General features: G+C 40.5%; 1 protein-coding gene across 20 annotated transcripts in view; it reads right to left on the reverse strand.

The window, feature by feature from the left end:
* nfixb (nuclear factor I/Xb) overlaps positions 1 to 26,747 on the reverse strand; it is a 169,485-nt gene that overhangs the window by 68,790 nt on the left and 73,948 nt on the right. The window lies entirely within an intron of this gene.

Below are 26,747 nucleotides of genomic sequence, written 5' to 3' on the forward strand. Positions count from 1 at the left end.
ATGCATGATCCGTGTAGATTGTTCCATCTTTCTCCTCCTGCACTGACTCATTTTCGTTTTCCGTCTCTGACAGTTTTAAGTAAATACCAGCAAACAAGTAATTATTTCTGGCAGCTGTGGCCGCTTCTGCCTTCCAAAAGACATGGAAGTGAGAAGGGTAGAGGACTTGGATGAAATCACCCTCGCAGATGTGATTTAAGTCAATATTCAACGATACTGTATATATTTATTTTTGTCTTGAAAAAAAGCATACTCAAAGCGCATCAAGTGATGACTACTGCCCTTCTCTTGACAGAGTAATTGCACAGATAATTATTAATATAGCAGGATTTTTCATATTTTAATTTCCTTGTGCCCCCTGCTTGCTTTTCTTGTGTGTTTCTACAGGTCTAAGCAATCCGTGTGGTGCTAGAAAAATATTAAAGAGAAAAAAAACAGCCGAGCTGTCAAATGTAGAATCTTAACACAAACCATCTGGTGGAAGGATGGAGGTAAACAGACGCAAACAGAACTGAGCTGAGAGCAAGAGACGGTTGGAAAAGGAGGCAGTTGAGGGAGGAGAGAAGAAGCCGGGATCTTGAGAGGGGAGACGGGGTGGGCTAGGCCAAACGTTAAGGAGGAGGAGCGGGAGAGATGGGAGATAGGAGCAGAAAAAAAGTGAGAGTTGACGGTGGATTGCGAGACAAGGCGGGAGGAGGAGGAAGAGGTGGGACGGATGATGGGGCGGGGAGGGCTGCTGGTGCCGAGGGTGGCAAATGTTGTCTGTGAACAAATTAAGGCATTGTAATCCAGACTTGACAGAAGGAGAGGAGGAGTGGGCGCTTCAAACATTTGTCTGCATGCATTATTACAGACCACAATACAATAGCGGGGCTTTATTCCAACATGCTAAAAAAAAACTCTCAATTGAAGGCGGTATTAATTATTTTTAAAAGCGGTGTTTCAGAAGAGAAATACATTTGGAAAGGTTAGATTTGCGTTATTGTCTCTTACCTGTTGGGGGTCCACCAAAGCAGAAGGTCACGAGTTCCAAAGATGGAGGAAGGAAAAAAAAAGAAAGCACCAATTAGCGCCATTGTTTATCCACATAAGTTTCCATAACTAAATAAATGAAGTGAATGAATAAATATCTTTGTCACAATCAGTCATGATGTCAAACCCCACATCACTTTTGCATGCCCCCTGTTCGGCGACACAGGAGCTGATGAGGACAGACATAAGGTCAGTGACCTCACGTCCTACTATAATTGGTCCTGTGATAAACAATCTTCCTCTCTCTTGGGACTGCGGTACACCGAGGTAGAGTAACACGAGTATAACGAGGTCTTCTCTCACTCAAGCATTTGGTAATACGCTAATTAATTTTAAGAGTCCAACATTCCCTCACTAGTCCTTACTGAAAACAGATGTTAAGCAGAGAGGGAGGGGCAAGGGGCAGTGGCGATCCTTTCGAGTGAAACGCAGACACGCATCTTTTAGTAAAGAATGAGGCCGCTGAACGAATAAGATTCAGAAAGGATTGACGCCTCCTTCTCCGATAGGTGAAATGAATGACAGAGTAATTTCACAGCTTCGCGCATGGTTGACAAATTCTCCTGTGCTGGTGACAATGTGGACAAAAACATCCACTTGGAAAGCTACACACAAAGCAGGAATCGCTGAAAACGTGGGTTGCACTTATTGAATAGACTACAAACCATATTGACTTTATGTTTATTTTCGTGCCAGCCAATTCTACACTTCACAATCATGTGCAACGTGTTTATTGTTCATTGAAGTTTTCGTGTCATTTTTTGTAGTGTGCTCTGTATCTAATAAGATCAACAGGAGTCTTATGACAAATTGAACTGTTAATTGGAATGTTAAACTTTTGCATGTCTGTTTTAATTTCAAACAAAAATAAAATGTGAAATGAGCTCCCAGGTCAGCAGCATCCCTCCTCTAAAGTTAACTGAAAATTAAAATAAATAGGTCATTGAGATTACCACATTTTTTTAAAGGCTTATACCGATATTCATCAACATGTCCAACATCGGTTTATCCCTATAAAAAAATTGTCATTAATTTCATGCATTTTTAAGGAAAAATGCTACATTAGGATATATATGACTTTCTTTAAAATTATTTGTCATTATTTTATGGGAAATTTTAGGTACTAGTGGTATTGGTACTTGATATCGGTGACTCCTCAAGAGTTGAGTACTCATACGATTATCAATCTTTCAAAAAGCAGTAACATACATCTCAAATTGTTATTGTTGCGACGTTAAAATGGTAGAGGGGTGCAGAGATGTTTTTACCCCACCAAAAAAAAAATTAAGAAACATGAAAAACAGAATTGGCATGGTAAACGTACCATACGCAAAAATCATTACACAAAAGTTTTGGAATTGGGTTAATGAGTGTAGGCTAATAGCAAACGTTTAATTGATTTTATGGTTGTCAAATGCGTCAGGGAGATCTGGAAGCGATCTGTGACCCCGACAGGAGTGGGTGGGTGGGATGAGGCATGCACGTGCGTACGTGTGAGGGAGGGTGGTCCAGGGAGGGCCGGTTGTTGTAACCTCTGACCTTTTGGCACGCTCCAGGGCCTCCCTGAAGCCACTTCAAGTGCAACCAGCATGGGATCCCCCCCCGTGGCACAACGAGCATAGGAAACAGTGAGGAGGCAGTTCAGCTGTCATCACTCAGAGAATAATCTACTCACAAATCGAGAACACTTCTGCTCAAATTAATACATTTATTATTTATTGATCTATCGTAAAAATTAATCAGTTATTATAGGCCTTTAAATATCTCAAACTTCCATTTTTATTAGCTCCACAAATTTGTAATGTCCGGCAACAACAATGTGGCAACTATTTCCACACATCCACACAGTAGTTGGTACAACAGATCACAAAAGTCACGGTTCCAATCACATCATGGATTTGAGCCACAGATCAGATCGTTTTTAGGATCAGAGAAAAAAAGATAAATACTACTTTATTTTGTAAGATGCTTTTCTCCATTAAAAAAATAAAAAATAAAAAATCAATTCAAAATGTCTAATATAGCCGTTAAGGATTTAGTGTCTTCATTTATTTCGTAAAAAGCTTTTCCCCATTAAGTTAAATTAAAAAATACATTTAAAATGTCTAATATAGCCGTTTAGGATTTAGGTACAAAACTTTAAGTGCAATATGAGGCAGAAGCATTCTTATTTTATACATGGTCCATGAGTAAAATAACTAGAGCTTAAACTTGTGTTCCTATAATTTACGATTGATATTTTGAGTTGAATATTTTATTTTATTTATTTTTTTAAATGGGCAATTTTTTTAGTATAATTAATTAATTAATTAATTAATTAGGTTCTTTTTTTATATAATGAAAAGATCTCAAAGTGTAATTTAAGGCACATTGAAACATGGTGAGTGAATTACAAAGTAGCCTTGGTCCAGAATACGTATTTTCAAGTAAGAAAGTTACCACTTACCAATTGTCAAACTCTTTTACAGCTGCTAGCCAGGCACCCGGAGGTAATGCTAACAGCTAGCTGTATGCTAGCCAGGAGCCACTTACGTCGGAGACTTCTGCCCTATCATACAATGATGGGGTAATTAATCAGCATTTTTTTTTAGCATCCTAAATTAGTGATTGAATGTGAATTCGGGATAGCGTTATGTTGATGTTGGTCGCAACTTAATGTCAATCAAAACTACAAATGTCTAAAAGGGAAGTTAAGCTAGCCATCATGACACGACGTGGGCCACTTTCAAAGTAAATGTCGACTAAGGCTGTTTTGAAGTTAGCCTAAGCGTAAGTGGTGTTTCAGTTTCCTTGACATGTCTGAATGGTGTCCACTGTGAATGTGCACTTTGTTGTTGCCCCCCACCCCCAACCAATCCACGGATCTTAGGCGGTCCAAACCGTGGGGCCTTATCCGAACCAACCACGGATCAACGCTGATCCGTTACTCCACAGAGTGGGCAGGGCGCAGGGGAGGGGGGTGGAGATGTGGGGGACATGCCAGCTTGAGGAAAGGCGATATCATCCGTGAGCTGTCAACTTTCAGTGACAAAGCAGAGCTAGAGTGCTGTTGCTGAGCCAACATCATCTCAAAGCAGTTGATTTCTCTCCACTTCTTGTCATTGCGGCCCCGCTATTACTAACCCACATAAAATCTACCTGACAGATGACGGGAATCTGTGATCAATCATCATGATGAAGCACCCATTCACCCTGTGTAAATATACGGTTTAACATAATGCACAGTAAGTGTTGCATGAGTGCTGCAGTCCACATACAGGAATTCCCTTCAAACATGAGTCTCCTGCCACACTAGTGCACACTTCCAAGACTGAGGTTGGAGGGAGGGTTTCACATTTATTTTGGCTGTCTAAACAGGCTAACATAGCCAACCCAGAGTCTTCCTAGGTTTCTTCTGGCCCGTGGAGCAGAAACAAGGTAGCAAATGCTGCAAAGAGGAAGATTGCCTAACCTTACTGTCTTGGGATGCCATTATTATAATTAGAACTCTAGAGGGCGGGGATGATCACCTCTAAAGTGCGTCCAACAATAGACAGTGATAATAAAATTCATTCTAACTAAAAACTACAATGGCTGTTCAGGACCACAGTGGAAGTTCTTTTCAATTTGTTGATGATACTGTATATGTACAGGTGTAACGTCAAATAAACGCTGTTCAACAGGAAACACGTACTCCAAGAATAATATACACTAAAATAAATCAGTAAAGTGCTTTTTAAAAACACTAACATCAAAATGTCATCGCTTCAAAATCGAAAAACAAGAGGCCACTTTTGGCAGAAATCTCAGGTACTGTATGATCAAACCCAATAAACAATGAACATGATCCAAATAAAACAGTGATGTGTTAAATAAATAAAAGGTAACGTAGCAAATTGGAACATATGAATCATTAAAGCCCCAGTGTGTAGCTCACGACCGCCATCTATCGGTCAAACAAGATAATGCAATGATTTTAAGCACACGAACTACGGCGTCCCAGAGAGACCCTACTTCAACAGCCTACCACCAATTTCACCGGAACAGAACGCAAACAACTTCTGGTATTCCCTCGAGTGATGACGTAAGTGAATTGCATTTGTTAGACATACTGTACAGATCCCTAATATTTGTGATTTAGTCATTTAATTTCAGAATTAATATTTTTGTCGGCATTGTTTGGAAATACTGTACGTCAGCTAATGATAATGGCTATCTATGTTCATATTTGTTAGTGCAACTAAACCATGCAACAGAGAACACACAGTTATGTTATATGTTTTATAGACATGTGGACCATCTCAAAGGGGGCGATGAGGGGGCGAGGGAGACGACGAGGAAGAGAACGGGGAAGAGAACGCGGTGTCTCGTAACGTACAATTATGTCATCATGGAAAAATAATTCCATTCGAGCATGCATGTGAATGGCTCAAAACATACCTTTGCTTGGAATATGTGGTATTTAGATTACATCGTTTGCTGATATGTTTAGTATATCGTACAAAAATAATGGTGTTAACTGAACTACACATCTGCAACTCAGACTCGTAACCCCCCCGTGTCTTGTTGCTACTAACCACTCAGAAAAGTGCTGCTTACAAAAACATTTGAAACCCTTTACTCAGATATCGATTTGTCACCATGTTGAACAATTTTACCTAATAAATATCACTAAGCAACTTAATTAGTTTTGATTGAAGATACAACAGCTTCCTTGTACTTCGATGTGCAGGAATTTACATGGCTTTCACAAATAGTCTTGCTCATGTAATGTGTACTTCATTGGCTCCGTGACTTTCAGTTCATTGTTTGGTACCTCATCTGACATACAATTGTTACCTTCTTGCAGAGACTCGTACAGGAAATGACCCTGGAGGAACATGAAGATATCCAAGTCCAGCTGATAGACTGACACCAAGAAATACTTTTTGACACATTGCTGACACATCAGCACCACCATGATTTTCTGTACCTGGATCGCATACTGCAGTACCTTGGTGGACTTGTGGCAAATAAGTGAAATTTTCCCAGATCCTCGAGGACAATACAAAGGTTTTTTACCTGGCATATAATTAGTCCATGTATGACACTGTTTTGTTGTAGTTTGGATAACTTGTAGATTGTTGTGTGTTAATTTGTACATTTTGAATAACTAAAAAATACTATTTCCTTTGGCGTCAACATGCAGTGTTCATTCGACACCTAACCTAACACTATTTTACATGACCAGAAATGTAAAACATCAAAAGCCTGGAGAATTATTATAAATGCTTGCAATGACAAGGAATTCTTCATTGGCCAATGAATGTAAGGTACAGTACATGAAAATGAATAAATAAAATAAAGTAAAATAAAAGTCTACATGAAATGAACATATTAACTAAAAAAAAAAAAAAAAATGCTGTTAGAATATAATGAGCTACATGAATTGCAGTTGTTCCAGAAATTTACCAATACGCTGTGCATAGACATACAGTTTTGGGCCAAAAGTCGTGTTACAGAGCAGGTATGTGTTGTACACAGCTAAAATATCTGATTAACTCAATACCATGATGTTTTTTTTGTGTGTGTGTGTGTGTGTGTGTGTGCTGACATTGTCCCCCATTAACATTGCAACATTCCTCAAACTCTCCGAACACATAGTATGATCTGTAACACTACTTTTCGCCTACTCTATGATGTTATTGGGGCAAAATTAAGGAAGGCTTGTCCATTGATTGTGTGAACATACTGCAATAAAAATGAAGTCACTTCAATGTTTGCTGGTTTTATTAAGTTTGACATGCTCCTTGACTGCACAAGTACATGTTATGGAGTGAGGGCATGTTCCCACCAACGATGATATCATATTCTTCAAAGGCTTGCTGAGGAAAGTGAGGGAGGAGTCACTCCATGGCTTCAGACACCTGGTCAGCAGGTCCTGTGTAAAACAAGTGGTGCTTGTACATGTGACCATTCCGTATTGCTTCACACAAAAGTTAATGTAGTGTGCAATGCCGTCCATATGTAAATGACATACTAAGACGTCGGCTGACTTCAGTTTGTTGCAGCTCAGATATGGTAGGTGGAGATACTGGTGGTACAACACCGAAGCCTTCTGGGGTCCTCCATTCAAGTGTCCTCATTCGGGGCATTCCAATTTGGCTGCTGACTCTCCCCTTGATATTTTTTTTTCTTGCAGGTCGGTGATGTATTTAAACGGTACATGAATGCTTGTATACATCAGAATATGGTTCTGGAACCCCTCAAGTTTGGCTGTTGATCTAGTGTGACACAAACGAAAACAAAATTATAAAATAAAATAGAATAATTGATGATACTACTATATGTCACCAACTTTCCAACAAAGCCCCCAAAATAGAGGTAAGATCTTTAGTTTTTGGGCCCAAAACATTGTATTAGCTAGATAAAAGTAACTTGACTGCATACTGCATAGAATATGCAAAGGCTGCTTGCTTGTCGAATTTCCGTGGAAAACGTGGCAGCCTGTAAATTCTTGTGCACCCAATTACACAATGGACCAGTACACACTTGAGTCAGAGAGTTCAGACTCTAGCAGTGCTTACGGTACAGCCAGCATTTAAGTCCAGAAAGTTATTCCCTGCCGAAAATTTATTTCGAGAACACTATTTTCACCAACCACAACGAAAATAATTTTCAACTCCTCCACTAATACAGTATGCTTTAGATTCTCCATTGAAGTTATGGGCAAATATACCTCCGAAATCACAGTTACATTACATTACACAATAACTTGCGCATTTACTCTAAATATAACGTGCCAGCCGGAATCTTTTTTTTTTTTTTCAAAGCAAGTAGCTACATAACGAAATCGTTCGAGTGGTGCGGAGTTGCTAATCAACAGCTACAGTGATCGTAAAACAAAGGTACGAACATCGTATTAATTAGTACGGTGTATACTTTTTCTCTCGCTCTCAAAACGTAAACACAAATGTACTCTTACTTACCGGTCAAGTAGAAAGCAGTCGAAGGCACCGGCACGTCCCAAACCTAGTCTGTTCCTCATTTCTCTCCATCTGGCAAATGCGGCTACAATATAAACTCTTGTTTTGTTGCGCTGAAATAAAATAAATTCCCAAAACAATTGTGATGCTTGATAATGCTCTCTTCGGGGACCGGAAACTCTTCTTCTTCGTGGACATGCGGTCACCATACAAACCGGAAGTGCGTTCCAAAAACGCGTTAAGAAATGGAGCGCTGAAATTTGTCTTTGACGGCACCCGTAGCAGAAAGATGGCGGCGAAACATGGCGGACACTAGAAGCCGCGGCCCGGACATGTAAGATAATTTGCGATTTCTAGACTAACCGTTATATTTAAAAAAAAAGTACGTTTATGCGATACAACATATCTTTTTACATACTACTAACACAAACAAATTTTTTTTTCCGAATGATTTATTGTTTCACCACTAGATGCCACTGTATAATACTGAGTGTACCTTTAAGAAAATATAACTTAGAAGAAAATATGTAGAAGTTGAACCCAGCAGTCACATTTTACCCTGACAAAAATAGAATTGTAATATACGGTAATTTTAATTAATTAAATGATACATATATTTTTGTGATTCCTTGTTAAACAGTGGTTAACAAACTTATTATAGAAAATTATTTCAGAAAATCCCTTCAGGAAAACTCAGATTATCAGTTAGCTTTCAAGGGCATTGGAATAAATATTACATTGGGCGGTGCAAACCCAAAAATATAAGTAAATAATATGGAGGCGATTGTGGGGTCAGAGGGTTAGTAATGAAGACCTTAAGTCACTCAGCCCTTCATTTCCCATGAAGGAACACTTAAGAATTCAGCAATGTGGTGCTAATGTTTTACAAACAACTGTTGGCCATATTGCAGATCACAACTGGCAATATTCCTCGTTTTTTTTTTTTTTTTTTTTTTTTGGGGGGGGGGGTGAAGATTTGATATGGGCCCAGTACTCAGCAGATTGAGCTGTGATAGTGTCCATGTGTGTGTTCGCCATCGCACATGTTCAAACTGTCATCGCGTTCGCCTGCTCAGAGAACTATGCATACATTGGACACATGCATACGGAGTGAAATATTGACACAAGCCGCTGAGAGCGCCGCGATAGTATGCGGCAAAATTGCGGAAATTCCTGTCATTATATACTGTGCATATAATGAATGGCCTCTGCATGAGATTGTCAAGGAATGCAGATGATGATGTTGACCTGCTGGTGTTTTCGAGGTCAAACCGGGTGTCTTTGTAAATAAAAGAAGGGAGCTCATCCCGGTGACCTATAATGACAGATGTAATGAATTTTGGAGTCAATGAGCCTAACAAATGTTGAAAATTCAGCCTCTCGCTCCTCCAGCCCCCCAGCCGCCGGGACCATTGTTGCAATTAGTATAATGAATGTGGTTTCGCTGCTAGGTAATAACACACTGCATGGCAAAGCCACTCTCCCCACATTCAGGCGCTCAGCTATGAATGCTTGGTTTCATTACAGTACACCCCCTCCCACCCCCACCCGAAAAAAAAAAAATTGCACTCCCACTTGGTTTTCCTCTCTCTTTTGCCTCCTAACTCCTACACCCCTCCTTTCCGCTCCGTTCAAATCTAAACAAAAGACACATCTGGTCTGTCTCCTGCCCCCTTTCTCCATTCTCGCCTGCTCGCTCTTTAAACTCTCTCCTTGTTCCTTCGTCCTTTTCAACGGGTTCTATCAGCATAAGAGGAGCACTTTGATGGTGGGGAGAGTCGGGTGAAGCGGATTTGCTCGAGGGTCAACCGCTCAATTCGAGCCTGTTGTTGGAGTCAAACTCTGTTGTGTCCCTCAACCTCATGTATACAAACTGCTCACTGACTGTATATGTATCTGCCTGGAAAACCATTTGTTTATCCAACACTGGTGGATGACAGAATTTTCTAGCGCTTTAGCGTGGTAAAGCGGCAACGCTTCAACACACATCTCCAGCAGGAGAACTAAGGAATGTCGCAGCTCAAGTATCGATTCCTCTCTCAGAAGAGAACCTCCCTCATCCGCTGTGCCTAGCAGAGCCCTGAGGGAGTCTCGGGTCGCTCCACCAGGCCCCGACGCTGACACATACACAAATGGAGCCGCAGGTTTGCACTGCAAATAAGAAGGGCAACGATTGATGCTCATTTAACGTGGATGTGTCATTTCTTCACTAACACTTGCCAAGCGTAACATCCAGAAAGAATATCACGTTGGCAGGATGTGTCCTGCGAGGTCAACTGGGTCACCATATCCTCAAAAACTGCCTCACTTTCACATCTCCAGTTTGACAGCTTCACATCTGGACCCAAGGTGCTATTACTAAACCGCAATCACCCCCTGCTATTTTTTTACTTTGCCTTGTCTCAATTTTTGTCATTATTTTCCCCACCATAGTGCACTCTTTTTCTCTCGCTCTGCTCCTAACTCTCCCCCCTCACTCCTCCCCCCTAAAATTTTTATACAGAAAAACATTCCTGGTGTTCCACACGGTTCCAGTGAAACCTGGTGCTTATTTTCAGTGCCCTAAATTGATAGCAAATGTGAGGAGAGATCTCTCCTTTCGTTCACTCTTCGCTTACCACAGTTCTCCGCCTCCTCCATTTTTTGGCAATAACAGTGAGGATACGTGGAACATTTGCATGACCATATTGAACTCTGGAGTTTTATGTTTTTAAAGGTGTTCTATTTTATTTCTGACTGCATATGTGTTTTTTTGTACAATTTCTGGTCAAAGAAAGTTGACAGCCTTGAGACTGAGTCATGGACTTCTTGTTTTTCAATAAGCCCCCCACTGCACTACGGAGGCCAAACCTGGTCAGCTTCAGCTGTCTTTGCCCATAATTCAACAATCCCACTGTGTTTAGTTTTCTCTTTTGGCCTCACTTTCCCCCTTTTTTCTCTTCTGCAGCTCGTAGGTGAAACCCTGGCTGCTCCTTTCATTTTGTGTGGATTTGGAGCCCTGCTAAACCCAAATGCTTTCCATTGTTATGGATGTGCGCCAAGGAGAGAAACCGAGCCTCAAGAATTGCCCCTCAGTTGGTAAGCATGATAATAGTTTGATTAAATACGTTAGGCGCACCAAGACGGAAACTAAAACTGAAAATGTGACATTACTATTTGTCATTTTCTCAAGGAACTCATCACAAAACGCATGACACATAAATCAGTGGCACCCAAATGACTAAGACAATCGTGAAGTCACAAGCAGCAACTTCTCACATTGTGCAGCCTGCTTAAATAATGGCAACTTTTTAGAAGAACGGAATTATGAAAAAGCTTGCAAGCGACTGACTTCAAACCACTTTGTGTATTCCTACATTCACTATGACTGGAATAGTTACTTTTTTCCCCATTAATAGCTGTGATTATGCCTTGAAACGTTGATTTGTTTATCTGCCCTCTCGAGGCTGAAAGTCACATGTAAAAAATAAAAATAAAAAATCAAGTGAATTTACCTACTATTGGATGGCGGTGGGCGAGCTGGTGGTTACTTAGCTCTGCACAGATGGAGAGCCAGGCCGGCCTGTTTGTACTGGCCAATTTTCAGCATTCCACATGTCCTTGTGATTTTTGTTCTCTGACCTCAGGAGACCCTCCACGCTACTGTAAGTTATACTCACACCAGGAGAACAGATGGATTGAGAGAGAACACTGGAATACTATTGGTCTTTCGCTCTCTAAATGCATGTATTGGAAAAAAAAAAAAAAATGAACAAAGACTGCAGCTGGAACATCGTAAACATCAGTCAGTGATATATGGGGTAATATAATAAGCCTTTGAAAGTATACCAAGAACAGTAGAAGCTCCGAAGTTGAAAAATAAATCCAATCTATGACAATAGTAATATTACACATTGCTCTAATTTTAAACATATTTCCCAAAAGGATCAATTATAATTACAGTGTTCTTTTCCAGTGTAAAACCATCACCATCTCATGAGGTGTGTCAAAAATGTTCCAGGACTGGTGTCACCAAAGATGTATTTCAAATCCAAGCTACAAGTTTTCACCGTCAAACTAATCCCTTTGAAGTCTACTCAGCTGTCTGTGCCAAGTCTTCAAGAACCATCGTTATGACCATCTTGTCGATGCCGATACCTTCAAAATAGGGCTTACGAAAGATAAGAAAAAAAAAAATATCACACAGAGACAGGTCGGGTGAGTAGAGAGGTTGTTTCTTGGCCAGGAACTGTCAGATGCTCAGGGAATTGTGAGCAAACCTTGTCATGGTGAAATAGGCACCAGTTATCCTGCCACAACTCTAGCCTCTTCTCATGCACCGAACCAAGCTAACGCTGAAGCATCTCTTTGTATACTTTCTGGCTCAGCGATTGAGCTACATTGAAAGGGGGAACTTGTTGTTTGCAGTTCAGTTTTGAAATATATCTTTTATGACACCAGTCATGAAATCTGACACATAAAACCTCTATTGACAAAATGTGATGTACACTTTACATAAGTGTAGATGTAAGATAACTCCTGCTCATATGAACAAACAATAATGTCACTATCAGAATCCTCCAAAAACAAAAAAATTCCCTTTTCAGGAAACAAAAAAAGGCAAGTTTCGTAGGCCATTAAAGAGGGAGTTTGCAGTTAAAAAAAAAGATTCTTTAAAAAAATCAGCCCTCTCTGACCCCATCTTATGCTTCTAATTTTATTATAACTATCATTTTATAATATGCCGCACCATATTTTCATAATGAAATCCGATTATGTCCACCACACATATCCGCGGAGCTCAGAAACGGTCTGCCTGCGCCTCGATCAAAATCCCCAAGATCACGTTACATCACCTGCACCACAACTTAGACCTGCTTCCATCTGGTCTAAGGTTTCGTCTACTTTCAGCCACCATATTGTCAAATGCACCAGAGGCATGTAAAAGCACTGTGAAATTAGGCTACACTAAATTCTTGTTAGTGATGTGAAAACTGCAAACTCCTTTAAAATTGCATTGTCAAAGACATCAAGATATTTACAGAAGTTTGGATTTTTCAAGAGTTTGTAAAAATAATAGACCCATAAGGGGGCTAAGCAATGGTATAGCTTCATGAAAAAAAACTGTGAAATTAACCAAATTTGGACATTGGCTTCTGCCCGACAGTGGCGATATGCGTACTGACAAAAAAAAACACATAAAAGCCAAAGACTCAAAACACTTGAGGAATGTGTAAATCGTTTCGACGCTCATTAAGCTGAAGTCTCGCGAGATATGCTGTCGTCTCAATTATCTGTTGCTGCTTAGTGAGATTATGAAAGTTGTCCGTGATTCAATTAAATTCCTCACGGGGTGCTCCAAGTGGAAGAATAAGGAGAAGTCAAATGATGCCACTGAGTATTTCCAACCAAAATATAACTACGTGCTAACAGATAGTATTTAGGAAATAAACTTGAAACTTCCTGGTGCCGCAAAAAAATAAAAAAAAATAAAAAAAATAAAAAATAGAAACAATCCACTATTCTACATTGATATTTTGATTTGCAATCCCTTTCAAAAAATAGTTCATTGACTATAAGGGCAAAGTGTATGACTTTATGTTGGCAAAACAGTGTCAGTGTCACCTTGCCCTTCTGCGTCACATTCGTCAACTTAATTGACCTTACAGGCTGCGCTGCACGATAACAGAGTGAAGAAAGCAAAGCAGTGACTAGTTTATGTTTGCAGTAAGGTGAAAAATATAGAGGGGAATCTGGCGCTGTACCCCAAGACATCAGCATGTGGTGGGTGCTTGCAGAAGATTAGGAGGAGATGGAGAGTTGATTTAGGTAAGAAGGAGGGAGGGGTGTTCATATCCAAAATAAGAAAGGAGCACAGCCTTGGGCATGATCTAAACAGGATTTACCTGGAGTTGACTCGCTTCCCTCATTTATCCAACAGTGCCGCAAGGCCAAAGAACCCAAAGACCTTTTTAATTACAACACGTGTGCGCATGGACTGTTGCAGTATTTATCTCCTTCTGCACACTTTCGAAACTTGGGTTCTTGAATTACCAAACAATGCAGACCTAAAATGGAAGCTCACAAATTTTAATTTAATACATATTCTACAGTCGACCCTGTGTATTCTGTGTCTGCCTTAGGAATAGTGAATTACAACCAACTGCACATTATGACGTTGTAAATCCTCAGCGGGAAAACAGTAGCTTGGCAGGTGGAGAAGTGGAGGAGCAAAATGTAGAAAACAGCCATGTCCAGACTTTATTACGATAAGCGCACATTTGGGGTACTAGCGGCAAGCAGGGGGAAAAAAAGATGTGCCCATACAACAGCACTAAAAAGTTATACGTATGTCTTTGTATGAGGCGGAATAGAGAAAAAGGAGAGGATCCAGATAAAGAAGAATAAAGAAGGAGGGAAGAAGGGACCATTGAGAGTGAAAGTCATCGTAAAACAACCCTGTGCCACCCATTGACCACATCAAGGCGTCTTCTTAATAACAGGCTTACGGAGCACATGCCGGTCTGAATGGTGGCGTGTGTGAGGGTTTGTGCTGTTCTCTCAGAGCTTTAACTGGCCAAGTAAAATTTTATGCTCTTCACGGACATATGTCAAGTACATTTTCAGTATAACAAAGCAACATTCACCAGGCAATGAACGCATGCAGCATTTCAAACACGAAGTACATTTTCTTTCATGGTCAACTTTTGTCTGTTGATTGGCCAATAAAGGTGGTATGAAAAATATCACTAAGAGTGAAGGGGTTTTATAGGATTTTGGCTTAAACAAAAAATGGCCCAAGATCACAATTTATTTATGTATTTATTTGGAATCTATACCTCGTTATTCGTGGAACCTCCAACTTATTTATTTTTATTTTTTTCGTTTGTTTTAGAGTCCCGCTTATTTTTCATTTTATTTTTTTTCATCCTTTATACTTTTTAGGGGGAAATAAACCTTTAAAATTCATGGATTTTCACCACTTGATTTCCATTAAGCCGTTTCCGGGTGTTTTCAACACTAACATCCTGAAATTTGAAAAACTCCAATTAACACAGAAGTGCATCAAAAGTTTAACACTAGTAGCCAACACGATCCCCTTCAAGACACCACCAGTAAAGCAAGACCAAATAATACTCGAAACATAAGACACTTTGATTGGTTATTAATGCAACACTTACTGTAGATGGTAATTGGAAAGAATGTTATAGCATATCTCGAATGCATGCTTTCTTGCATCTAATGTTTTTCCAAGAATAGTGAAGGCGAACATCAGTTTGGGTTTGGAATAGCATCTCAATGTCGGCTATCATATATACTATTAAGGTTATATTTCATTAGCAAGCTGACTGAAATACTAAAATTAAAATGTGTAGCTAGATACTCGTGTTCAAATGTGTCAGATTATGCCTAACCACAAAAAAGGGTCTGTTCTTGAAGTTGTTTCTGTTCAGAGATTTAGCTTGGAGTACAATAAGATGGGAAGAAATGGCAATATAATAGAGCTTTATTCCATAAACAACTTAATGTACATTCATTTGCTTTAGGGTGGCTTTGTAATATGTTCCTGTTTAGCATTAGGATATGCAGTAATACATTTTGGTGACATGATGATCACACTATAACAGTCCAGAAGTTTTTTGTTGTATTTTATTTATTTTTTTTTAATAGAGTTTCAGGAAAGACAGAAACAGCAGCTCTCAGAGTAAACCATCTTTAGATTGCTGGGATAATCGTGGTTCTTAACAGAAGGATTTCCCTGCATAATTGCCAGGATTGTGTCGTTTGAATGTTCGGCCTAAAACAATCTTTCGCTCGATCAGAAGATGGAGGCAATTTTTCAAAGCATGCATCCAAAACAGAAACCTTGGCTTTGTAGTAATCACATTAGCAAGTTTGTTTAGGTCAGGCCGGAGGAAAAACCACTTAAGACCAAGGCAGAGGGGGAAAGGACTCCATTCCTGATGCCTTTTGCTGTGAATATGATCTTGTTTGGATTTGCTCTACGATCAGAACCAAATAGAGATTAAAGACAGAAACAAAAACAAAAAGCGAAGTCTGGGGAAAACATTTTGGGGGATCTTTGAGCCAAAACCACTGATAAAAATCTTCCCGCACAATGAGGCCAGGTTGCTATAATTCATTGTGATTTCCAGTATTTCTTTCATCCACATGGCAAGCGAGGGGCATGTATCCCCTTTCCACCAACGTACATATGGGGCTATACTTTACTAGTGAGCTGCTATTTAAATTGTCTTGGAGGCGGTTCACTGATGAGAAAGCCACAAGAAAAACACATCAGTTACACATCAACAATAGTTTAACAAGTCCTGACAGGTGGCGTTGAAAGGTTGTCCTGCATTGATTATCGTTTCATTTCCTATCGCGTATGTAAAGCTCTTTTTGATGTGTCCTTTAATTGTATATTTGTCGCTTTGCCCTGAAACTATAGAACTGATCACCAAAATCTGTGGTGATGTGGATACTACCGAGTTAGTTTTAGTTTTTATTTTAGTGACCATTGTGGGTTTGAAAATATTCATCAAAAGGGTTCCGACAATTTTGTCCGAGGACAGAGAGGGCTTCATTTTATTTGACTGTCGGTTCAATTAAAATAGATCATAAACCAGAATGCGGGCTGCTCGCCAGCATTGAACAGATAACACGCAAAAACAAGGCTTTTTTTTTTTTTTTTCCAATTCTGAGATGAGTCAGAAGTGAAAGCTTCTGTAATAGCTTCTGATTCTTCTGAAATGTTGCACCAGGAGTTGATTGCTATCTGTCAGAGGTCAATGCCTTTTGCATTTATGTGTAGCTGCTAAACTTGATGACATTGAAAGCTATTAATTGCCATCTTTCTACTACCTGCCATTATGCGATCAGATAAACAAACTAGGGAGAGGACGATAATCGGCAGGTGCCGATAAAAGGTAAAGCTAAAACCACTTTGATATCAATAAACTATTTTTTAAAATTTTCAGTTAATTCTATAAAATATGCTGCTGACTCTGGGAACCTTCCGAACCTTTTGTTTTTGTTCCACATGAAGAAATGTGAAAGTGTAAGATTTAAGAAAAAAACTGTTTTGGTATTGTATGGTATGGCATTTACTTCTTTAAGTGTCCATTTAACTTTTTAAGATGTTCTGATAACCTGAACATTTTTTTAGAAATTTAAAATTAAGTATATTGTCTAAGATTAAAAAAAGAAAGTCTACATTTTGAAAAGTCTGAAAAATTGTTCAATAAGAATTAATGCTTTAAGATATTACAACAAAGTCAAGATTGGTGTTTGTATTTAAAAAAATTTTGGAAGCCAATATTTTTTTCCCTCTTTTTACTGAAAATGAATATCGCCTTCAAATATTGGTTATCGGCCTCTTTGGCTGTTAATAATCGGCTCCGGTATCAGCCCTGAAAAAAACCCATAAGTCCATCTCTAAAACAAACATGCATACAGTGCTACATAATAATTATTTTTACTGTCATTATTACTACCATTTTTTATTTATTTTTATTTTTTTACCAGTCCTACCTCAACAGACATCTGCGCTCTACTATCTGGTCTTGTTAGTAATTTAAGGACAGTAAAACAGCAAAAAAAAAAAAAAAAAAAAAAAAAAAAAAAAAAAAAAAAAAAAAAAAAAAAAAAAAAAAGAGACATTCACTTTCTCCTTAATTATAAAAATTGAGCAGATGATTTCTAAAAAGGATTTTCATTATATAAAATTATTTTTCCCATGTTTCTAATGAGAACCTAATTTACACTCCCTTCATGGCGCTGCGAGGTTCCAGATGGGTTGCACGAGCGCATGGAGATGTTTGCTCGCAAATGCGGTACTGTATTTTCTCTTCGTGTATACACACGGGCCTTGTGCGTAGGCATCAGGTGCAAAGTGGGTTCAGGTGCCGGCTGAGTGAGGGGCGGTCCGGAGAGAACCATCACACGCTCTAATGCAAAGCGTTTGTTGTCGCTCGGCCAGCTTCGATGGCACGCACGAGTTTATGCATGGAGGCACATGTGCGACACCTCAAAAAACATACTTCACACGCTGGACTCCAGCAGACTTACAGAGAGCCACCGGGGAGTTAGGCTTAATCTTTTAAGAGGAAAAGCAGATTGCGTTAAAGAAATGAAAGCAGAGGGGATGCAGGCCCATGCCCATGAATGCTAATTCAGATACAACTCGCATGCAATGCCGGATTAATACGTCAGTTGAGTATTTATGCTGTAGTTAATGTCTGGTGTTAAAGTACTGACCTCAGCTCTCAACACAGAATCTCTTTGGGACTAAAAGGGAGTGACTGGGGAATGCTGATGGGCCCAAACTTCAACGTTTCAAAACATTCCATTAACCTTTTGTAGAACGTATAAATTGCCTAGTAATTATTAAAATAACAGACAAATTTGTTTCAAGGGTTGGGTGATTTTGTCATTATCTTCCATGCCAAGAGAGTTATGACAAAACTATTGCCTTGGCCAACTTTGTCTTCGTTTGTCTGCAAAGATGATGCAATTTCCAACAAACATGAGAGGGGTGTAGCAAAAGGCGCCTTGCGATGAATGTGTTTGAACATAAAAACTTCATGCTTTACTTTGCCCTTAGCAGAGTTATCAAACCTCTTCTAGTTCCTATTGTTTTATATCTTGGGCTCGACAAGACTGCCTTTTATGATTCATAACCAGAGGCTTTGTTTTGGGGTGGTCTGGCCCATTAATGTGTCGATCCAAGTGAAGCTTTGGCAACACTTCTAGAAATTCTGTAAAAATACAACCAATGACGGATCCAGGTTCATAAACACACCCAGAACCATAATTCAAGAATTTCTACAGAGGTTTACACAAATATTGATCATTTTCTCATGGTATAACATACTTGCAACTAAGGGTGTGCCAAAAAAATCGATTCATAAAAGAATCGAGATTCTCATTTATTAATCGAATCGAATCGATATTTAATATCCAAAAATCAATTTTATTTAAATTAGAAATGAAGAAGAATGGGAAAAGGCAGTGGTACCCCACATGCTGTTTTTGTGGGAAAAGGAACTTACAATATAAAATTAATTAGATCATGACAATGTTGTGCATATCTGTAAATTGAAGCAGAAATCATTTGTCACTCAAATAATTTTGAATAGAAAATCTTATACCCAAAAATCGTAATCGAATCGAATTGTGAGACAGTCAAAGATTCCCAGCTCTACTGTCAAGCCAGTAATTACAGATAGTTCCGGACGTCAATAAACATCATATAGCATAAAAGATTCCTGGCATCACAAAGTCCAGACATCATATAGACAAACTAGTGGATCAGGGAGATCATCCAATAGTTTTAAAACTCCTCCTCCTCTCCTTCAGTGTCCTTATAGGTGTGCTCTTTATGGCGGGTGGTCAGAATATCAACTTGGATACCCTACGTATCCGGCTTACCAAGATATGGACATCGGCTGCTGCCTCGGCTATCCGTCCCGGAGTGCTTGAGGGAGCCAGACGGTATGAGATACCTGAACCTGCTGCCGGGCAAATTCGGCAACAGGTCCCAAGGGATAACCAGACGGTCTTCGTGGCACGCGGTGGCATCCAACCCTGCATTTTCCCATACCTGAACCTTCCCCCATTTACCAATGCTCTCATGGCGGGACAGGGGTTCGAGCCAGCCCACTTAGCCACTATCTGGGCAATTCTGAATCTCAGGGAGGGAGGAGAGTCATCAGCCAGACAGCAGATAATTGCCGAGGCCTTGGCACCTCATTTCCCTACTTCCTATTTCCTCCCACATGACGAGGCAGTTGCAGCTCTCCAACGCCTCATAGGAGATGCCTCGAAGGTCCGGGACACAGCCTGGTTCGTCGACACGATCCACAAACTGCCGGCAGATGACCTGGGTGTAGTAATGGGGGTGTACAACCGCACCAATCGCCAATGGGTACCCAACGTGGGGGTCAGGGCAAAACTGGCTTTCTTGCATGGACTGGTGAATATGCCCGACTGCACAGAGAAGGCACGTAGCATGTATGGTTTGTTCATCATGCTGATTGCCTTCGCTACCCGTGGGAATCTGAGCCGTAAAAAGGCGGATCGGATTATCACTGAACTGCGTGGCCTAATGCCAGTTACTACATCCATGTTTCGTATTGAGGATGTAGCGTTGACCTTCCAGAATTTCGGACGCTACGTCAACGACGGAAACGTACACACGGTGATCCAACGCTGGCTTCAGCAAGTGCCCCAGAGTGCGATCCGGCTCCGCATATTGCTAGAGCAGGCCGCTAGTTCCGGATTGACTTCACTGAACATCGTTGATCGCGCCATCCAGGAGCACCCGAGTTTCCCCTGGGACTTTGTCCAGAGAATGTATCCCACCGAATGGGAGAATGTCCAGCAGGCATTTGTCGCAGTGGAAGGGAAGAAATATTATGGATTTAGGAAGGACCTTGGGGCAGCACGCGTGACCCTATTCCGTCCAGTAACTTGGATTGCGCACACTCTCCTAACCAAACTAGGCGACAAAAGACTGGACACCTACAAAGGGATTGTTAAGGACTCTAAAAATGAGGTTCAAGTTGTAAAGATCATCGAGGAGTACATTGCTGCCTTGGGGGCCGGCGAAAATATTATAAATGATGCGATCACTGAGTCGGAGTGGAATGAGCAGTGTGATATGATCAAACTCGCACGCCAACATCCCACGATTGCCGTGAATCTGGCAACCATGCAGGGGCATTCACAACCCAGAATACAGCCCATCGATGAAACCTCGGACTCAGAGCAGAGGACGACGGTGATGATGACCCCGATGATCCCCGGGGAGGTGGTGGTGGCAGAGGCGGAGGAGGAGGAAGGGGGCGGTAGTTAGGGGTGTGTCAAAAAATCAAGTCATAAAAGAATCAAGATTCTCATTTATTAATCGAATCGATATTAATATCCAAAAATCGACTTCATTTAAATTACAAATGAAGACGAAGGGGAAAGGCAGTTGTAGCTCACATGCTGTTTTTGTGGAAAAATGCACTTACAATATAAAATTAATAAATGTTTAAAAAAAAAAAAAAAAAAAGACTTTAATGTCTCTATTTGTCATTTTGTCTTGCAAAGCAGACTGGAGTACATCATGACAATGTTGTGCATATCTGTAAATTGAAGCAGAAATCATTTGTCAATCAAATAATTTTCAATCGAAAATCCTTGGAATCGAGAATCGAAAATCGATTCTGAATCGAATCGTAGACCCAAAAATCGTAATCTAATCTAATTGTGAGACAGTCAAAGATTCCCAGCCCTACTTGCAACCCTCTTCTAGTGGGTAATCTCGTTCCTATATTTTTATTAAATTCATTTTTTATAGTTACTGAGTTTAAAGAGGACGTCAACCTTCAACATTTCTTGACAAGAATATGTTATATGTAACCTCACGAGTCTAAACATGACATTCTGATTAACATTCCATTTGTGGAATATTGGAATATGGAATTTTTATCCATATCAGGGGGCGGCCATTTTGTCACTTGCTGTCCACTTAAGATGACATCACAGTTGCTCAGGGCTCAGGCAACGACCAATCACAGCTCACCTGTTTTCTTAAGGTGAGCTGCGATTGGTTGTTACCTGAGACCTAAGCAACTGTGATGTCATTTTCACTCGACTGCCGCCTTCTGATATTTGCTGAATTTTGCTGCTTAACTAGGTTTGCCAACTGTCCCGTTTTAGCCGGGACTTCCCGTATTTTGGGCTAAATTGTTATGTCCCGTACGGGACATCTAAAGTCCCGTAAAATATTTCTCCGTTCTTACACAAAATGCAGCAAACGGCAACTTTGCCATTTTTGGACCACGGCGGCTCCCGTAGGTTGACAAGTGACAAGGAAGTTGCTCATAGCCAATAAAATGAGTCACTGGGTGTCACGTGAAGTAACTTCCTTCACGTTTGAGATTGACAGCTAAAGTTAGCCAATGGCAATCGGGATGGGGGGTGGGGGCGGTCAAACGCGGTTCCTTTGACATACGAATCTACTTCCGCGTTAGCCAGAACGCGCTCGCCAGCCTGCTGATCGCGGATGTCATATTTATGTAGCAAGCTGGGTCTGGCTCTGCAGTTGCCTTTTTGTGGATTACAAAATATGTGATGCAAAGCGACGTATTGCAATGGGAGCCGACAACACGTCTCGTCCAGGCTGACACAGTTGACATATCGCTGGAATTCCTGTAAGTCCTCACGTTATAAAGTTCACACGATCACATGTTCAAGTGAGTGGGAAATATTTTATTTTAATCAGTCAAGCCACCCACACACACACACACACACACACACACACAAACATATATGCACCTGTCCCTTATTTCGGGATGAGAAAGTTGGCAACCCTATGCTTAACTCATATTCCACTAATGCAAAATTAATCAGAATACCGTATTTAGACTAGTGGTGCCTCATGGAACATACCTGTATTATTGTCAAGAATTTTTGAGGAGTTAATTTCCCCTTTAATACATTGTTTTGTTTAATTTTTTACCTTTTTATGTGTACACCCTTTCAAAAGGCTCAGGTATGATAAACCAAAAACAGACATGGTTTTGACAGACATTGACGACAACACACTGCTTTATTTTTGCGGCAAGTTATTTTTTTTCCCCCTATTAACAGCAGTTAATGATTAATGAGGTTGCCGTCATTCATGATAATGATACTAACTTACTAAACCGAAGTGCCCCTTTATTATATTGAGTATTATTAGATTTTATGAAAGTACTAATTCAAATTTCAGAGAGCAAACAACCTGACGTTCACTGTATTAAAGGGATCGTTCGGATTTTTTAACATGAATCTCAATTTGATCCTCACCTCCCGTGTGTGCGATCAGCACTGACTTACCCCTGACAGCGTTGTGTGACACGCGTTCTGGTTCGGCGTTGGACAAGAGGAAAATAGTCCAGCAAGCTGGCTGGGGTCTCGGAAATAAAGCGTTTTTCTTCTAAAAACTATTTGTTTTCAAAAGCGTGATACATTTCCATCACAATACTCTTTCCTGAATAAAGTCAGACGCCATTACCGCCAGCCACTACTTTTCTGTTCGTTCGTATCACTGCGCGGCGCCCTGTAGAGGGCTAACCGACGCACTGCAGCCAGCTAGCTGATACTTCCGCCTGAAGTTGTTTGCCTTTGCGGTAACGATATTGCCAATATTGTTACCTCTCTAATAGATATATGGATAGAATGAAATATAACTTTATTTGTCTGTTTCAAAATAAACAGGAATTCATCTTTAAACACAGACGATACTGGCAAGAGAGTGGGAAAGCACTCTATATAGTGAAAAGGATCCGTGTTGTTGTCTGGAGCTCAGTGCTCACACTGTAGGCCACCATGCCAAGGAAACAGTCCAATCAGGCCAATGGCTGACAATCCTGGAAAGCGCAATCACACACACACACGCACTCACACACACACACTACAAAAGTACAGTACACTGTGCAAAAAATAGCTCTGGTGGACACTGTAGCTCTGTCCATTTGCTTTAATGCAACAGTAGGCCTTCTTATACTGTAGATCAGTGCAAATTTGCCATATAAACCAATTTATAAAATGTATAACGTCACTCTGATTAACAAATCCAAACCAACAATCAACAACTTCTTTCTTTCTTAGATGCTCCATATACTAGTTTAGATGGAGCTAATGCTGCCTTCTCTGTCTTGTGAAATGTATGCAAAGAAGCTGCCAGTAAGATTTCCAGTGAGTGTGAAATCATAGATGAGAGTGGTGCGCTGACGGTTGACGGTATAATAAGCACGCTGCCCTCCAACATTGCGACTGTGAAATGGAGCTGGCCAACCTCATGAAACAGAGAGTGAGTGAAGCTGTCAGTTGATTTTTTTGGTTTTGTTTTGTTTGTTTTTGATCAGAAGTCGAGAACTGCTGCCTGGATTTAAAAATACATTGAAGAAATAAACTTATCGTAAATACGAAATGATTGATTTCGATGAGCAGCGAAGCACTGAGAAACTCTTCTTGAAAAGAAACTTACGCCGTCCAACAACTTTCTCCGTGTTGAAATCCTTCTGCAGTTTCTTTGTCAGTGTCTGAGTGACACATTTGCTGTTCAGCTGCTCACTAATGCAGCGCCTTCATTTCTCATGCCATTAATTTGAACATTCGCACTGACAAACAGAAGTTGAACCATTAGCGCCCGGTTTCTGCCCACCATCGACTCTTAGCATGTAGAACTGAGCTGGCGGGATTTTGTCGGGACTCATTAAATGCATCGCAAAAAAAAAAAAAAGTAGGCGAGTCTGGTTCAAACTTTGACAAGGGCAGGCATGGTGTGCTTTGTGAATAGATAGCACCAACAAGGACTTTTATATATGGGGTGTACTTTACAGTCGGAGGCTTTATTCCATACTGTGATTCACAGTGGGAAGAGAACCCCCACCCATGCAACCCCATATATTCACTCTGTTATTTCAGCAAACAAAAGCCGGGCTCTCGAGGCCATGGGTGGATCCATGAAAAGAAGAAAGGAGCCCGGCTCCTGGTCCAGCTGAATGGGGCCCTTTCACACTTAGAGAGGCTTGTTTACTCTCCCCTAATAATGCCTCTAATTTTCTGATCATTATTGAGTAATTCCATCCTCCCTCAAACCCAGCGTTTAGCACTTTCGCCCATCACTCACGGGCACCTTGTTCACGTCTCGCGCCCGGATTTATTTCAAGGTATCGGCCGATAGATAACAGCATCAGCTGTCTGCTTGTGGAAGATCAGGAACTAGAAATTTGAATTTAGAAGAATAGACATTTTTCAGTCATTTTGAGGGAGATAGTGCGCTATTGTATTCGTACGTCGTATTCAAATCGGTCTATACTCGTGAGTTGGTATTATCTGCATTATTCCACTCTCCTTGCCTGGAAGAGCATCAATGCTTGAACCTCCATTTTGTTTTGGACCTAAATATATAATACCACCATTACAGTGTAAAACAAAACAGTGTACAAAAAAGCAAAGGAAAATAGCAAATATGCCTGGTTGTTACTAGAGTTTTTTTAATTATTATTATTACTGGTATTATTCTTCCTTAACTCTCCTCACACAAAAACCTTATACAACATTTGTTCCAAAGTCCAGTCGCTCAAATTTCTTGCAACATCCATAGGAGAAATCGTAAGGGTGAGGAGGGATGCACAGAGGGGAAAAGGTGTGAAACGTAAACAAGGCAGGAAGAAGTGATGAAATAAGAGGGAACGTAAGTGAGAGAAAGAGAAAGGATCAGAAGAAGAGAAGCTGGCAGAGACTGTGTGTCGGTTTGAAAAGCTGGCATCTTCTAAACGGAGCAGCAGCTTCGGGTGCCAAATGCTGCCAAGCAGCGCCACTAGCCTGAATATCTGCCCTCCCTCTCCCTTTGTTTTCAGTGTGGCATTCTGCATCAGCTTTAGTCCAAGCTTTTCTTCCTACCTTATATCTTGCGCTCGCCATCGTCCTAAATCTAATGATGGACATTTTTATTCCAGTTAAGATACAGACATGAAGAAGAAATATATACGATTACGGTTTGCTTGAAACATTAAAACTGGTCTGTATGTTATTATTTGTCTTAGATTCACCTTAAAAATTGTTTGCTGAATTCAAATTTTGAAAAATAATAACAGAAGAGCAGTCTGCACGACTACATGTTACAGCGGCGTTTTGTGGATGCAAAGCGCCATCCCAAAATACCATGCTGTCTCGTCACGCTCCGCTCCACCGGGCCGGGAGAACAAGGAGAGAGGGAGCCCGATTAGAATGGAGCTGCTGGGAAACGGCCCAGAAAAAGACGCCGGTCTCTGCTTTCTACTCATCAAGCGTCCCCACCTCTTCTCCCCTCTCGGCTTGTTTGCTGCCCCTCGGATCAGGCAGCGGACAAGCCAAGCTGCCCCTCCTGCGCGGGTCTACGTATGTTTTGAGGGGATCGACAGATTTCAGGCCTGGCGCTTGGACAGAGAACGAGCAGAGTAGTCGCGCAAATTCACAACACACAAAGCATACATTTTGCCACGCTTTTGTTATTTCAAAATACACAATAGTCAAATAAACACAACAGTATATTTTATTGAATTTGTTATGCATGCTTATTAATGTAATAAATTGAGTACTGTTAAACACATTAACTACCATTTGGTAATTGAGTATGGGGGGAAAAAAAAAAAAAGAGACTGCAGATTGGTGCTTCTTAACAGCATAAGATGTGCATAGCATAACATTTATTCATTAACCTTAATTATACAAACAATTAGAAACTACTGTACAGTGAAATTAGCAAATAAAGGTAATCCAATAATCACTTTCTGCTACAGCAGCTTTTTCTATTTGTAAAACTAAAACTTGACCTTTGTTTCTAAATTTAATTTAATTTAATCATACACACAGCATTACGTGTGTCGTGTCTTCTTTTATTCACTAAACTGGATAATTACAGTGCATGTGAAGCGGCTTGGGCTGCCGGCAGTGTGTCGAGCTGTTCAACACTCAGACCGCGTTTTTGTAATGGAATGTCGTGAGGAGTGTGGAAAAGCGGAGCGATTCCCATTTCTTTAACATTTATTTAGAGCCGTTACTATAAGCTGTTTACCATTGCTTCCTATACTCTGCACACGACACTCTTCTTTTCTTTCACACTCTCTCTACAACACAGACATGCACACATTGGTCTGAAAAAGGGCCAAGTTTGGGGGGCCCTATGCAATGGTTATTCTAAAACCCGACAGTGTCCGTGTCACTCTCCCGCCATGCGAGGAGGTCCTCGAAACTCGCTCTCTATTGGTC

The sequence above is a fragment of the Festucalex cinctus genome, chromosome 1, assembly GCF_051991245.1.
Source record: "Festucalex cinctus isolate MCC-2025b chromosome 1, RoL_Fcin_1.0, whole genome shotgun sequence".
Lineage (NCBI taxonomy): Eukaryota > Metazoa > Chordata > Actinopteri > Syngnathiformes > Syngnathidae > Festucalex > Festucalex cinctus.